Source organism: Cupressus sempervirens, chromosome 1 (assembly GCF_028749045.1).
Source record: "Cupressus sempervirens isolate cs-2001-9-10 chromosome 1, ASM2874904v1, whole genome shotgun sequence".
Lineage (NCBI taxonomy): Eukaryota > Viridiplantae > Streptophyta > Pinopsida > Cupressales > Cupressaceae > Cupressus > Cupressus sempervirens.
The window spans coordinates 500,782,548-500,798,147 of NC_143118.1; positions in this window are offsets into that span (position 1 = coordinate 500,782,548).

Here is a 15,600-nt window from a genome sequence, read left to right on the forward strand (position 1 = left end):
ATTGTTTTGTAGATTTTGTTCATGAGATTGTGATTGAGCCAAAGGTTTGTTGCATTTTTTTGGGTTGTGCGATCTTTTAGTTTTTGTGTTTGCTACAGATTTATGAATTCCGCTAATGTAATGAGCTTGAGAAGGGATCATCAAATTATGTCTGCATAGCCTTTTGTCTTGCATGAGCGCACTTTCTATGGCCTTGCGATTTGATGAAAGGTGAAATATCATATGATTGTTAAAGTTTCTCAACAACGATTGCATTAATAGATTCTAGGAAGCACTGCTCTTGTTTTCATTGGTTTCCTACTGTTCTTCAAAATTTTAACTCACAACATGTTGTTTTCCGTAGCTTATGTTTATTTAGGATTTTATTTCATGTTATTTGCTTTCAGTTTTGTTATTTTCTTTGCTAACCCCTTATTAAAATAGGAACTCATTTTAGTTGCACCATTAGATTGCATTCATTGAAAACTGAGAAAATACAAAAATATTGTTCTTTTGTGTATTATTTTGAGATAGCAGGCAAATATACTTCATTTTGAGTTTAAATCAGAACCAGCAAAGGCCTCCTTGTGAACAATCTCATTTATCTTCAACTGAGTAGATTTTGGTACATCGCAAGACACATACTAAACCTTGGAGTTGATCCCAAAAAGGTTAGCTTTTCAAGAGAGGAATTGTGTAATGGATTTCTACCATTAACCTTGTGTAAAATGACCATCCAACAAAGCCAAGGATATAACCCTATGAGGATCCCAAGTATCTATTGTTGTTAATTTAGGCATCACTATATGATCTATAATGTTAGGAAGTATTGATGTTGGTAGTAACTTATCTCATGTCTCCAGAACATGTAGTATAGGTGCAGGGTCTCTTAACTCCCTAGAATTTTTAGTAGTTATTCTCACTACTAGAGAAATACTTTAGTGAAGAGTTGAGTGTAAGGAGTTGAAGAAGCAAGTTCTACTTCTATGCAAATGTCATAATAATGAGGCTCATTCCCTTGTAGAAGCCTCTACCATAATGACATTACCTCTAAACTATGCAAAGGTGTTGAAGTGGCTTCCAACCTTGAAACACTCTTATAAGAAAATGAAGATGCAATACATGACAAATTACACAACTTTTAGTCATCCCAATATTTTGACTACAAATTCTCAAAGACACTTGCAAGTGATTCAAATGTCATAGTACCTACTGTAACACTTTCCTAGATTTTATCCATTGGCTCCCATAGTATCCTCTATGTTGTCTAGCTATTGTTTTTGTCATGTTGTCTCTTTCTAAAGCCACTCCTCTTTCTAAAGCTTCTCTCTCTCCTTCTCTTTTAGGCTTTAAATCTTGATTATCAAACTTTTGAATGTCTACCTCTACCATATCTAAAATATACTTCACATTATGATGTAACTCTAGCATAGGTGTTTGATCATCAATAGATTTTATTTCAACATTCAAGTTTTCAAGATTGGTCAACACCCTCACTTGTGAACCTCTCATGTCAAGCACTTTCTATACTATTTCAACATCATGTTCTTACTTTTGAGCTAACAATTCTTTAGGTACATTTTCTTGTAAAACGTTAATTTTGTTGAACAATTGTAAACTTTTAGAAAGTGCATTGTTCTTTTCATATATGTATGTATGTATCTATGTATGTATATATGTATGTGTATATGTCCTCATGTGAAAAACTGAACTTTGACTATGAAAGGTGTAGTGGAAAATGAGTTTTCCACCACATTTTTCCTTTGGTGGAAATTCCCAATTCGACTACTCCATTGTGAAAAATTCAAGAAGTACTTCTTTATTGCAAAAAAATGAACTTTGACTTCAAAATTATAGCGAAAAATGAATTATGCATTTCTTTAAAACTTTGTCAAATTTTCACCATTTTTCTTCCACATCTACATATCTGGACTTAGAAACAATTTAATCCTCCATAGAAACTTTCTTAGAATCAAGGAATACATTAGTGGAAATTTATCATGGGTGATGACTTAAAAGTTTTAAAATTTGGGGTACTTTTAGTGCACCTACATGTCCCCTAGACCCATTTGAGAAAGTTCTTGACAACTTAGCAACTTTTGACATTTGGAAACCTAATCAACCAACATTACATTTCATGAGTTCTGAACACTCAAACAAGGTATTTCTATTTGTTGGTTGAGATTTTGTGTTCTTGAGGTTCTATATTGCTGATGGTTATGACTCTTCTCCATAGGTTGTACTTCTATACATAGCTTTGTTTGCTGGCATTCTTTGTCTTCCATTGAAAACTTCTGAAGTACATCTAATAAAATATACTGGACAATTTTAAGGTTTGAATTTAAAGTAAACATTACATAATTAGTTTTAAGTTTGCACCTTTTATAACATAGTTTCTTGAAGTTGAGTAGAATGCAATTGGCTTTATTTGTCACAGTGAGGTATGATTTATACTAATGATTCTCATTGTAACTGAAAGAAATGATGTCTTCTAGTTTAATAATTTTTTCAAGCTCATCAAATGAATTGATTTGAATTACTTAAAAAATTTCTTTCTTGATCATCATTAGATTTTAGTTACATAAAAACTCCTCAATCTACATTTTCTTTATAAGAGTGACTAATGCTAATTCTTTCCTACATATTTGCAATTTAGATGTTTATCAGAGATGGTGCAAAACTTGTTTGAGATGCATTTCAACTTGCAAAAGAGAAAGCCCCTTGTGCCATCTTTATAGATGAGTTTGATGTAATTGGAACCTGACATCTTGACAGATACTGGGATTTTTAATTTTCATTCTTGTTGGTAAGCTCACAATGGTAAATATTCTAAATAGTAAAATTTGTAAGCTTAGACTTGGTAAGCCCATGAACATAAGCAAAAAGGCACTACTATCCTTCCCATCAATGAGTTGCAAGCTTTTCTTTAGCCCCTCTAAACTGTAACACTTATCCTTCACAACATACACTACACAAGTTAATTTCCACAGAATAATGATATTCACCCACATGCATACAAAAACCATAATAATTAATATTGAGGAAGTGTTAAATGGGCTAGTGGAAGATACATTGAAATGATTGCAACTCATAGCCAAAGCAAGGGAAAATAAATAAATAAAAAGAAAACCTAGAGGGACATTATAATCTTTCTTTTAAATGTCATTTAAAGAATATTCATAAGCCTTGCTAAAGAAGGTTCATGTTTCATATTGTCAAAAGGCCCGATAGTGTATAAACTAAAAATTTATAGAATATCTCATAGACAAAAAAGTATGGCAATTTCCAATGGTATTTTCCTCCTTCAATCACATCTTCATTTGTTAGGGTGTTCAATTCATCACAGATGAGTTTAGCAAAAAGAGTTGGTGAGATCAATGTGTGAAGCAGAGCTGCCAAAGAAAGGGGCAAAACTAATATGAAGGTAATGTTCCAAATTATTTGTGGAAAATAATGAAGGATTTTGATTGATTCTTCCTTAATCCTAATGGCACCAAGTAGCTCTAGTTTTTCTTCCTCTCCCTCCATCTATGCTTATTCTTGTTTTTGTTAGCTCTAACCCCTTGTACAATTGTTGTGATTTATAAGTGGGATATAAGTCAACTAATCCCTTATAATCTATCTGACACATAATTTGGGCCTCATTTGTCCTTTAGAGGTCAAAGACACCTAACCCCAATAAAGGAAATATGATGGATTCTTCCATTATCATCCAACATGAGATATCAAAATGTTGTTTTTGCTTGCTTTAATGTCCACTCTTTTCCTTTTATATATCATTTCATCTATCTTGATGAGTCCTTGTAAGCAAGTGCACTCACTGAGTACAATAAATAAGTTGTTTATAGGAACATTACAACTCATCTAATGCTTTCAGTTACCTAATTTAATAACCCCTATTTGACACCTTTTGGACAAGTGGAGAAAGATAATTGCTTAATTCATGATTAAACATAAAGAATTCTAATGCAAACTTAATGAGATGACATTTTTGAATCAAACCAATGATTAAGGAAGAAGTTGATCACATCATAAACTTATCCAATTGATCCACTTTCTATTAGACAAGTTAATAGAAAATATACTAGTACCTCCATCTAAAGGAGTAGATAGTGATAAAAGGTGCAAGTCTATATAAAATAATTTCTCGCACATATTATTTTACCAAAACATTAAATAAAATATGAAGAAAATGTGAAAGACCTATAATACATTCCCTCTATTATTTTTGCCATAGATTTAATAGGACACAAAAGGAATATAAACAACAACAATAATTAAACATTGTTCACACTTTGCATGTACAACATTTTTTATTATAATAATTTAAAAATTAAAATGAATTAGAACCTGAGCAAACGCGTGCTAGATTCTCTAGTTCTTTAACATTTTATGGATGCTGGGGATAGATCCTTGGACTTGGCTTGACACTAGATAACTTTTGGTTTCCAGTTGCAATTTTTACTTTTCTATTTTTTTCACAGTTAATTTTCTTGTTTTCCATTGTTTCAAGTTGTATTTGTAATTATTTTTGTAACTCTTTAGATAAAAGTACAAATGTTACTATTTTTTTTAAGTACAAAGTTAATTTAGATCAAATTATAAAAACATTTGTTTATCTCAATAATTAACACAAATGGCAGCATGAGTTCCAAATTTTCCATTATTCACAAGACCAATTAGTAGATGATTGACATAGTCAAGGTTCAAGTTGAAGATGTTAACTAATGTTTATGTTCCCACAATGTTTAATTTGATCAATTGACTTTCAATTTCTTGATTTGGAAGAATTAGGTAAGCAATTTCTTTCTATGTTTGATCTCAAGAATTTGAAGACTTATCCCTAACTCTGATCATTTGTGAAATTATCACATGATGTTGAGATATGTGCATCATCCTCTCATAAAGGGATTATTTGAGAACTTCATCCCTCACTTTTGTTTTTATGTAAGTAAAAAAGTGTCTTGCTATAAGACTAGTAGCTTAAAAGTATTTGATGCATTAAATCACATGATTTTGTTTGTAGGCATTGACAACAACAAGGCTTACTAGGAGGCTGGGATTCTGCTAAGTTTAAGAGATCTTTAGAAATTATCGACCTAGTCTTGAATAGTTTATCCATGAAAAGGGAATTTTCGTGATTTGTATTATATTTTTTATTATCTTTCTTGTTTCAATTCAAGTGTCAAAATATTTGGTCCAATTCAAATGTTTATATTTTGAATACGATTTCTTATTGTGTATTAGTTTGCAACATTTACAAATCAATATACTTGATCAATGGTATCACTATTGTTATACAAAACTAATGAGAGATATGATAGTGCTCTGATGTTTCATTGTACTCATTTGTATTTTTTGTAATTCTATATCTATAGTATGCATTTATTACCTTCACCCATAGGCAGTAAATATTTGGCAATATTGCTATTAGCTTCATCTTCATTAGAAAGCTCTAAATGTATAATGCAGTGCCTCTTGTGTTTGTAGTATGTACCTTTTTATATTTTGGTTTGAGAGATACTTGTACTCATGTTATTGTGTTTGCATTTGAGATGAAGGGTTGGATGTTATACTATGATTTCTATAGCATAGATGCTATACTACTAAGTTGTATAGTTGATCATATTTGTGTGTTGATGCCATTTAGAGATGACAATATGTTTTATAATGATATCAAGTTATGTTGTATTTGGACATATCTCTGATTTGGTTATATGTTGGATTTACTACTCTGGTTATTTACTTCATTTTTGCTTCATTATAATTTATGTGAACATGAGTGATGTAAATGGATTATTTCAATAGAATTGAATAAATAGTTAAATTGGGTATTTAATGCATTTATTGCTTTGATCAATGCATCTTATGTAAATGCCATCCTTATATGGTCAATGCATCTTATTTAAATGTCTAAATTAAACCTTCTGGTGATTTAATAAATCTAGAATCATTTGCATTATGTGACTAGACCTGTGAACATGTCTGTGCATTTAGAGGCTCGCATTGTCGTGAAGGTTGTTAAGAAATTTCTGTGATTTTGGGATTTCGGGCTTTATTTTAATTATTTTTAATTTCTAGCAGCTTTTCCATGGATTAATTCCAACTACTTGGAATAGCCTATTTTTATTTGGGTTCATTCGAGGTCTAACTAGTTTAACTTGTTATTTATCTTGATTATTCACTCGAAAAGTGAATAAGTTTTGAAAGAGGAAATTAATTCATCACTTCTCACTTTTGAAAATTGAGAACTTCAGAGCTTTTTCCAAAATCCTTTTCTGAGGATTGTGTTTATATTCGTTGTGAGAGCTACAGGTGTGGGATCTTCATGAGATCAGTCTTATTGGATCTAGCTTGGGGAGACCTTGCTTTGATATGCTTTCTAGTAGCTTATGTGGGTTATTTATTTTATTGTGCTATTTCCTATTTTTTCCCTTTTGGCTATCAGGTAGGGCTCTCCCATTTTCATGTTTCAGCTCTATTTCTACTTCTTTTTTTGGTAGCTATTTGTTAGGAGAATGACAACTAGTGTTCCCCTCTATTTCTATTTGTTGGTTCTACTCAGTTGGGTATGAACATTTTCCCTATTTTTGAGATGAGGGTTTGGGGTTTCACACCATTATGTTGGCCATTTTTGCATACGGTGTCTAAACCAAAATTTTATTGGATTTTCATAGCTTTTATGTCCCAAGACCAAATGAGTTTTATTTTTGAAGTTTTCCAATTTTGGGGTTTTTACCTTGATTTGCATGCTACCCTATTTTCTTGGGTTTTCTTGGCATGATGTTAGTCATAGACTTGGATCATCTGTTGGGATGCCAGTTAGATCATTGTTGCACTTTTATGTTGCATTGGGATGTGTGCCACATCTATCCTCCTAAGCTTGTTATTAGTTAAGTGATATTTAGCATTGTGTTCTCATCCAATCCTTGTGTTATAATCTTTATGATAGTGGTGCGTCACACACGAGCATGTGCATAGATTGTCAAGTGAATTGTGAGGCCCAATCTTCTGAGGTATTTCTGAGAGTTATGATCATTTGGGGTTAGGTTGGGAATATGCATGCCTATGGGCACTCATTGTTCGATGAGCATGGGTAGGATAGGGTAGCACCATGGAGGAGGCTTCTATCTTCACAACCTGATGACTATTTCCCAAGGGTTTGAGTGCATAAGTTTTAATCAAGTGATAACTAAATAAAACATTGGGTGGTAATAAAACTTGAGCTAATAAAATGTTTACTATGAGAGCCTTCCATTTGGGAGTTGATCTGTACAATCCAAGCTTGGGATTACGATGCCAAGTGACTTTGCATGTTGTCAACCCCTACATAGTTACCCATTGAGTGTCTAACTAGGACCTATAGTACTTACATTGTCTCATGTTCTTGGTTTTAGTCATCATTACTGTCTAGCTTGAGTGTTAGCCATGGATGTTTTCTTTATGTGTTTGTGGTTGGATCATTATCTCCATCAGCACAATGGGAGTGGACCTATGGGTTCCATGTGGTTGGGAGGTGTATCTACCTTCACCACTGTTGGAGATTAATGTATAAAGACAGTCTATTATCCTAGTGTGACCATTGCTGCATGTTTTCAGTTGTTACTTTAGGTTTTGGATTATGCTTTCTTGTGATTTATGCTTTCATTGGAATGCTTGGATATCATGTTTAGATGTTGTTAGTTTATTTGACACATTCCTATATTATGATATAGCATATGATTAGATGATGTGATCTTCTTAGTTGGATTATCTATTTCTTATTAGATTAGCATGTTAGACTTCCATTCTTATGATGTTATTATGCTTTAGTAGTGACGTCCTTATAAGATAACTCTTAATATCTAGTTGGTAGTTTGGGATGTTACACATAAGGGATGGCTAGGACCTTTGAGCTATTTTGATACCATTATGATTGGGAGGAACCACACATGAATTTTTCTATGTGCATTCATTGCGATGTTTCTTTTAGTACTTTTCCTTCACTACTATGTTTAGATGTAGTTGTTGTCTTTCAGATATTATGTTCAAGTGTCTATGCCTCAATTTATGGATCTAGTACTCCCCGGTATGGAGGAACTATCTTTGCTAGATTTGTATTCCTTGTTTTCCTAGTATGCTATTATAGTCCCTCACACGAGACTTTACTTCCTCACGTGAGAGTGTAGAACTTTCACATGGTTCTTAGCATTTCCTTACATAGTTTATTGCACTTCTTCACACAAACCTCCACACTAGTGCAATGCTTTTGACTGCTGGTCTAGGTATTTCCTTGTGTGAGATGGAATTTCCTCACATGGCTTGGTGTACTTCCTCATGTACAGAGGTACTTCCTCATGTGAGATTGTCAGTTGTAAATTCTCTCACATGAAAATAGGGGCATATTCACTATTTTTTAGAGAACACAATTTGGACTTTTGAGTACCCTTTAGGAGTGCTAGTGTTTTCATGCTTTGACAAATTGGAGATTTTTGGTTCTATCATCATCTTAGGTTTTCATCCTTTAGTTTGGTTGTGCCAGTTTAGTAGTGGCATTTGGAGATCTGTGGGTGTTTGGATGGTTGGTTAGTCTTTTGTTGTGATCTTTGTGATCCTCATATATGATTATTGTGTGCATCCATACTTTTTTTTTTTAATTTAATTTTTTTTTATCTTGGCTTATATTTATCCTTGTTCCAAGGATCTTCGAGTGGGGCATTACATGTAAGAAAAGATGCTTGATGTAGAGCCCTCCACTATCCCCTTAAGGAGACCAACTAAACTCAAGGATTCAACAAGAAACTTGGAATTCGCGGAGTTAACCTTGGTCAAGAATCTAGTAGAGTTCCTTGATTTTATAAGTCACTCCCACAACCATACTACTTAAGTTCACTTCCTTGTTTCGTTGTTCCAATGCCTTGTAGTACCAACTCCATCCTAGGTCACCTAGTGCACCTAGTGCCTTCACCATGCCAAAACTCTAACTAGACTTCATACCTTGATTACAACATCGTAGATCATCTCAACATGGTCTATTTACCTATTATTATTCAACTCATGATCATTTATCTTCCCTATGGGTTTTGTTCAATTGTATTTGCTCTTTCAAAATCCTATTTTTTCTAATAAGTTATAGTGTTACATGGAAGCAATATAAATCTAGGTGACTTCTCTAGAACAAGAAAAACCCCTTTTTTCATGATTCATTGAATCCAAGCTTTGTTGAGATTACCAAGATCAATGTCAGGCTTAGCCAACTGGGAAATAATCTTCTTTTCTTTGGAATCAATCACTCGACATATAGCAATATAATATGTAGGCTAGTGCCACATCCCTCATATCTACATATGTCTATGTTAAGTTTGCATATATTTTTGCTGAACTTGCAAACATCATCAATCTCAAAGATTAATATAGTATATATCTTGGTATATTCTTTATACATTTTTGTATATGTTGCTACTTGAAATAGTAAATATTTTATCTTACTAAACCATGAATGATAATGAAGTCAATATTATACTAGTTAGATATTTCATAATATGAGCAATATTGGCATTCATAGAAGACTGCAACAAAGGATCCAACACCAAACATGGGTTCACCACCACCATATCTGAATTATTCTCCTCTACCGTCTTCCATACAACTTTTTTTGCCATAGTTCTAGCATAGCAATACCAGTTCTGCATCATTTAATATGTTAATGATTTATTGAATAATTTTTCATGAGTTAATAAAACTATGTTTTAAGCTATTTTATTTCTAATTATATTAAATATGTTCTTTAAGTCAATTTCTAAGTAGGGGAGAGGATCTAGTAGTTGTGCATCTTAATTTCACATTTTTAAAATCTTATGTGATAATTTTGAATCACTTTAAAGTTTTCTCAGCAGATTATTTGGCAAATCCCCTGCTTATAACTAAGGTTTCAAAAGTACATCATCAATATGATGCCACATCAGTCTTCTTTCTATTCAAAGGTCAACCCTAAAAAATAAGACCAATGATCATGTAAAAGACTAATCACGTGATCTAACATCACATGATTGATTTTTCTTAACAATGAATGATATAATCAATTCAATTATAAAAGACCATCACCAACAATAATAACTTTAAAATTAAAACTATTGATATATAATTTTAAATCAACCACTATTAGAACATATTTAATAACTAAATATTTTTCTCAAATATGCTTTTGATTCTTTTCTACAAATAATGTTTAAAACCTTACCTTTGTTCGAGTGCAATAATCCAAATCAATCCAACAATTCTCATCAACCACAACCTAGGCATCTTTGTTGGGGTCCATGTAAATTACACTGATTGATGCTATCATCACTAGTCGCTTCACTTCCAATTCAGCACAAGCATCCAACTCATTTGTAGTTACTTTCACAACTAGTTCTATCACTTGCTCCTACTTCACACACACCATCACCTATTAGAGAAGAAAAAATAAAGTATAACTCACCTCAGTATTACAATTAAAAAGCCAAGAAACTCGTCTTTGTTAAGGAGTTGTAATAGGAACACCCCTATATATAAGTAATGAATGAACAGACAAATTATGGTAAATTGAAGCAAAGCATTATGTTGTGTCTAAATTTTTTGGATTCTATAAGTTCTACCCAAATCTCTATTCTATAAAATCAAACCCAAAAAAAAGTGTATAATTATTATCTATGTATTTTCCCATTCTTGGGTAAAACTGACTTTAATTGTATTCATAATAAAATAGAAGTTAGGAATTCAATATTAGACTTATGAGTAGGAAATTTAAAACAATAGTAGAGGGATAGAAAGTATAAAACAAAACTATTTTCTGGCCATGTGTTACTACCAAAGTTGCACATACATAGATATGGATACAAATATAAATAATTGAATCTTTGATATGGTCATTTTAAGGATCCCCTATATGGATACATCTGGATGCAACATTGATAAAAAACACACATTTATTTAACAAAATTTTAGACATTTCTCCAAAAGTACAATAGACACATCAATGCTACATCAACTATTATACATTATTCAACACTTTTCAATATGCAAAAGTCATAGAGTTGCATTGGAAGTTAACCCAAAAAATAGGTTGCTGAAATAGAAAAAGATTTCATCCATTTAACTCATTTGGTGTAAGTTTTGTTTATACTAAATAAAATTAAAAAACTTGTGTACTAATTTTTTAAAATTAAACTTGTGAAGATTTACATCAATTTTTTTTTGAAATCAAATAACATAATATTTTGCAAGGTTAGAAAATCAACAATTTTTTGGGCACATATGGTTATAGTATCCAACATGCATCCAACTCATATCAACCATGTATCCAAATTGGATACGGGATGTACACGCTCAGGGAGGAACTAAGGAGTTTCTGGCTACTCTAGCTATTTAATGTGGAGCAAAAAAAAGGTTGATGGTAAGTGCTTTGTTATGCTAAAAAAGTTGATGGTAGTGCTTTGTTGTGCTAAAAAAATTGACTTGTATAAATAAGACCCATTACAAAAAAATAAATTATTCTTGATTAGTAGGAGTTACTTACAATAACAAGACAAATTGTAATAGTGTGCTACTACTCTCAAGATTCAACTATGTAGTATTAGAGTCAAACTCATTAACACATGTTTCATGAGTAGTAGTGCACAAGAAACCATATCCCATGAGAAATAATCTATCACTAAGAACTCATCACATCTAGGTGATGCTCAAAGAGGTAAAGCATTAGGCCTTCCTAAGAGGTCACTAGTCACAACATTGCTCCAACTCAAGTGTTCTTATCCATCAAGTTTCCTCCAAGGTTAAGCCCACTTAATATGCTATCCCATTTGCAAAACCTTCACAATACACAATTCTTACTATTCTATGCCATACTATTTATGTTTTGTATATAACAGGTATTTTGTTAGAGAAAAAGGATAATTTAATTTCATTTATTAAATTACCTTTTCTCCCTTCTTAAGATTTCACTTTGTGCATTTTTTAGCTTTCTCTATTTAATAATTATTAAATAGCTCTCACCTTTAGGTTACCCTTTGTAACTTATTAGGTTACCCTTTTCAGGTTTCAATCTCCTTTTATAAGGATTGATCTCTTTGTAATTATTAGCTCTTCAATCTCTTCTTGTCTTTTTTAGATTAAACCCTTGCCTCTTCTTGTCCTTTTCTTCTTTGTGATAGGTTTTCTACATGTAGGTATTCTTGGGCTTCGTGGATTTGATTTGCATATTTTGTCAAATCCTACATGGTATGGAGCCAGATCTACTATAGCTTGTTTGGTATTTGGAGAAAAAGGGAAAACAAGGGTTTGATAGATTAGATCTAGTGTTTTTTGGGTATTTCTTGTGAAAAGAGGTGGGTCACTGATTTTCAGAGTAGGTTGATCCAAATAAACATCGTAGATGGATTCAAAAGGTGTCAAAACCCCTATTTCTATATAAAGTTTGTATTGGACAACGTTGATCCAGGAGGCAAATTTTTTTTCCTGGCAGGGTTGTACAACCTCTACACACACTTCAAGGTAGAGAAAATAAAAGAAATCTCATTTTTTTTTAAAACATATTTTCTTATCATTGCAGTTAGGAAATCTACTAGTAGTCACCGAAACCACTAGCAGTTGCAGCAAACCACCAGAAAATTCTATTAGCACTTCTGCAAACCATTGCAGTTCAGTGGCCACTGTAGCTCCATCACCGTTGGTGGACCTCCCACCCTCCTCCTCCACCATTGCAGCTTGCCTCTGGCTCTCTACCTAGCCACCACTGCAGTTGTGGCTCCATCAAAGCACCACTCTATTGCCGCTCATGGTGAGTGGTGGTTGTTTAAATTTTTTTATTAAAAAAAATATTTTTTATGCATTTCCAGGGGCCTTGTCAATTTTCTCCGTAACATGAGCATATGGAGGTATTTTTTCAATCCAAAAAATGCATTGAAAAGCTAGTTCCAAGAAGGAGACATTGGTGTAGGAGTTTTTTGGTTTTGATGCAATTTGGTTTCCTATTTTGGCAATCAAAGATGGATGTTTATTTTTTCACTTCGGAGGGCATATCTTGAGCGTCCCATCTTTGTTTTTTAAAAATGTTATATTTTTTGGAAAGCTAGCTTTGTCTATTTTTTAAAAATGCTATAATTTCTTCCAAATTCTACTCCATGCTCTTTCTATCATTCTTTTGCTTTATTTCTCTATGGTGGATATCTTGGATGTTTCAAGTTTAGGGATCATTTTCATGGCATGAGATCTCTTCTTTTGGGCTATACTATCTATTGTATCAGCTCTTTGCCCATTCTAATAATTGATGATATCATTTGTAAGTATTTTTATGTAAATGCACTGAGATAAAGTGCCATACTGCATCTATTTTTTAATTTTAATTGTTTGCCTTGTTTTGCTTTTTGATTAAAGCAGTTTCATCTAAGGACACTAATGCATATTACTGTATTCTTGGGATTCATGATATCTTGTGCCTTATTATACATGCACTACTTTGATAAAGTAAAATGAGGGTGTTGATGTTTTCCTTTGTTTTCTATCTTCCTTTTTCTAGTGAGTGTCCCTTCTGTGACATTAGCCTCATGATGTGTCTGAGACTAATCACCTCAGTACACACTTATGTACTCTTTTGAGTATCTTGATCATGGTTCCTTGACTTCAAATTCCTTTTGGCCCTCAACTGCCTATCACCTCACCTTACTTGCATTAAGGGGGATTCTTCTATTGTTTCTAATGCTTCCTTAGTTCATTGGAGTGACCTATGTATTTAGTATTTGATCCTATGTACTAGGCGATTGCAGTAGTTAGATACCTATGCATTTTGGTGAGATGGATCATCTACCATATAGACAATCTTCTTTTCATTCCTACTTTTGGTTGTAACCTTCCTTGGTTTGATTGATCAACTCTTTAGGCTTTGTTGTTTTATGCCATCTACATTTTCAAGTTCAGTTGTTTGCCTTTTTTGGCCTCCTGATTCAATCTAGATTACAATCTTCTCTACCTGGTCAAGTTCTATTCTAGAGGAGGTTCTATAGATCAATAATTTCTTTTTGATAGTATTTGCAACTTCTTCATGCTTCAGTGGTTTTCTTCATGATCACTCTTTGTTCCTATTTTTTGGAACATTCCTCTAGTTGGAGGGTTTTGCAGTTTACTAGTTTTTTCAGCTATCTCTTTTTGGAGTAGAGTTTTTTCCCACTAGGTTTTCTCTATTTCTTCATTTCATAGAGATTTTTTTGTGATTGGGTACCTCATCAAGCCTTATTATCAGGACCTAAGTTTTCTTTTAGCATTGCATTATAATTTCCTTACTCTTTCTGCATTGTTGCTCATCTTAAGGGGGTGTTAGAGAAAAAGGATAATTTAATTTCATTTATTAAATTAACTTTTCTCCCTTCTTAAGATTTTTCTTTATGCATTTTTTAGCTTTCTCTATTTAATAATTATTTAATAATTATTAAATAGCTTTCACCTTTAGGTTACCCTTTGTAACTTATTAGGTTACCCTTTTCGAGTTTTGATCTCCCTTTATAAGGATCGATCTCTTTTTAGTTACTAGCTCTTCAATCTCTTCTTTATTTGAATATACAATTTGCATGTTTTTAGATCAAACCCTTGTCTCTTTTTGTCTTTTTCTTCTCCGTGACAAGTTTTCTACATGCAGGTATTCTTTGGCTTCGCTAATTTGATTTTCATATTTGCTCAAATTCTACATATTTGACAATACTAAGCAATAATCTAATGAGTTTAATTCAAAACTAACAAGCTTAAATCATTAAACAAGGTTTTTCAATAGAAGAAAACAAGGTAGCATCATTGAATTTTTGTAAGATGCAAGGAAAGGAAGACATGAAATCACTACAAAAACTAATGCCTATTGGGACAAAGTCATAAAACAATAAAAAACTAAAATTGATTGAAAAAGCAAGACAACATGCTCTTTTAAAAGTTATAAACATTAGTGATTACGCATAAACCAAAGAGAATTTTTTACAATGATGTGTGTGTTGGAATTATGATATATTTTTCATCAGTGACAACATTTATTCAATTCTGAATGCTTACCGAGCTCATCACCTAGTCTATAGTTCACACCGAGCATTTAGCGGTTACCTTATAAATTCCACAAGTAAACAGTTAATACCGAGCATTCTTTTGGAAATCAAGCATATGGACAGTTAGCAGTGTTCTCCAAGCAGTTAGTGGTTATCGAGCAGAACAGTGTTCTCCAAGCAGTCAGTGCTCACCGAGTCATCAAAAGAACTTAGTGTTTACCAAGTGATCAAGGTAAACAAAGAACTTAGTGTTTACCGAGTGATCAAGGTAAACAAAGAACTTATCGTTTACCAAGTGATCAAGGTAAAAAAAGAACTTAGTGTTTACTGAGTGATCAAGGTAAACAAAGAACTTAGTGTTTACCAAGTGACCAAGGTAAATGAACGAATCGGTATTTACCAAGTAAAGAAGGTTATCAATGGATTCAATTTTTACCGAGTGACAAAGTATTCACCAATTCACCAATGGTTACCGAGTTCTAAGCTACTTAGAATGATTAGTATGCACCGTGCATCTACTCTTACCAAGGGCATGATGATGCAGTGTATCATAGTAGATGTCGAGTGTTAAAAGGTCACCGAG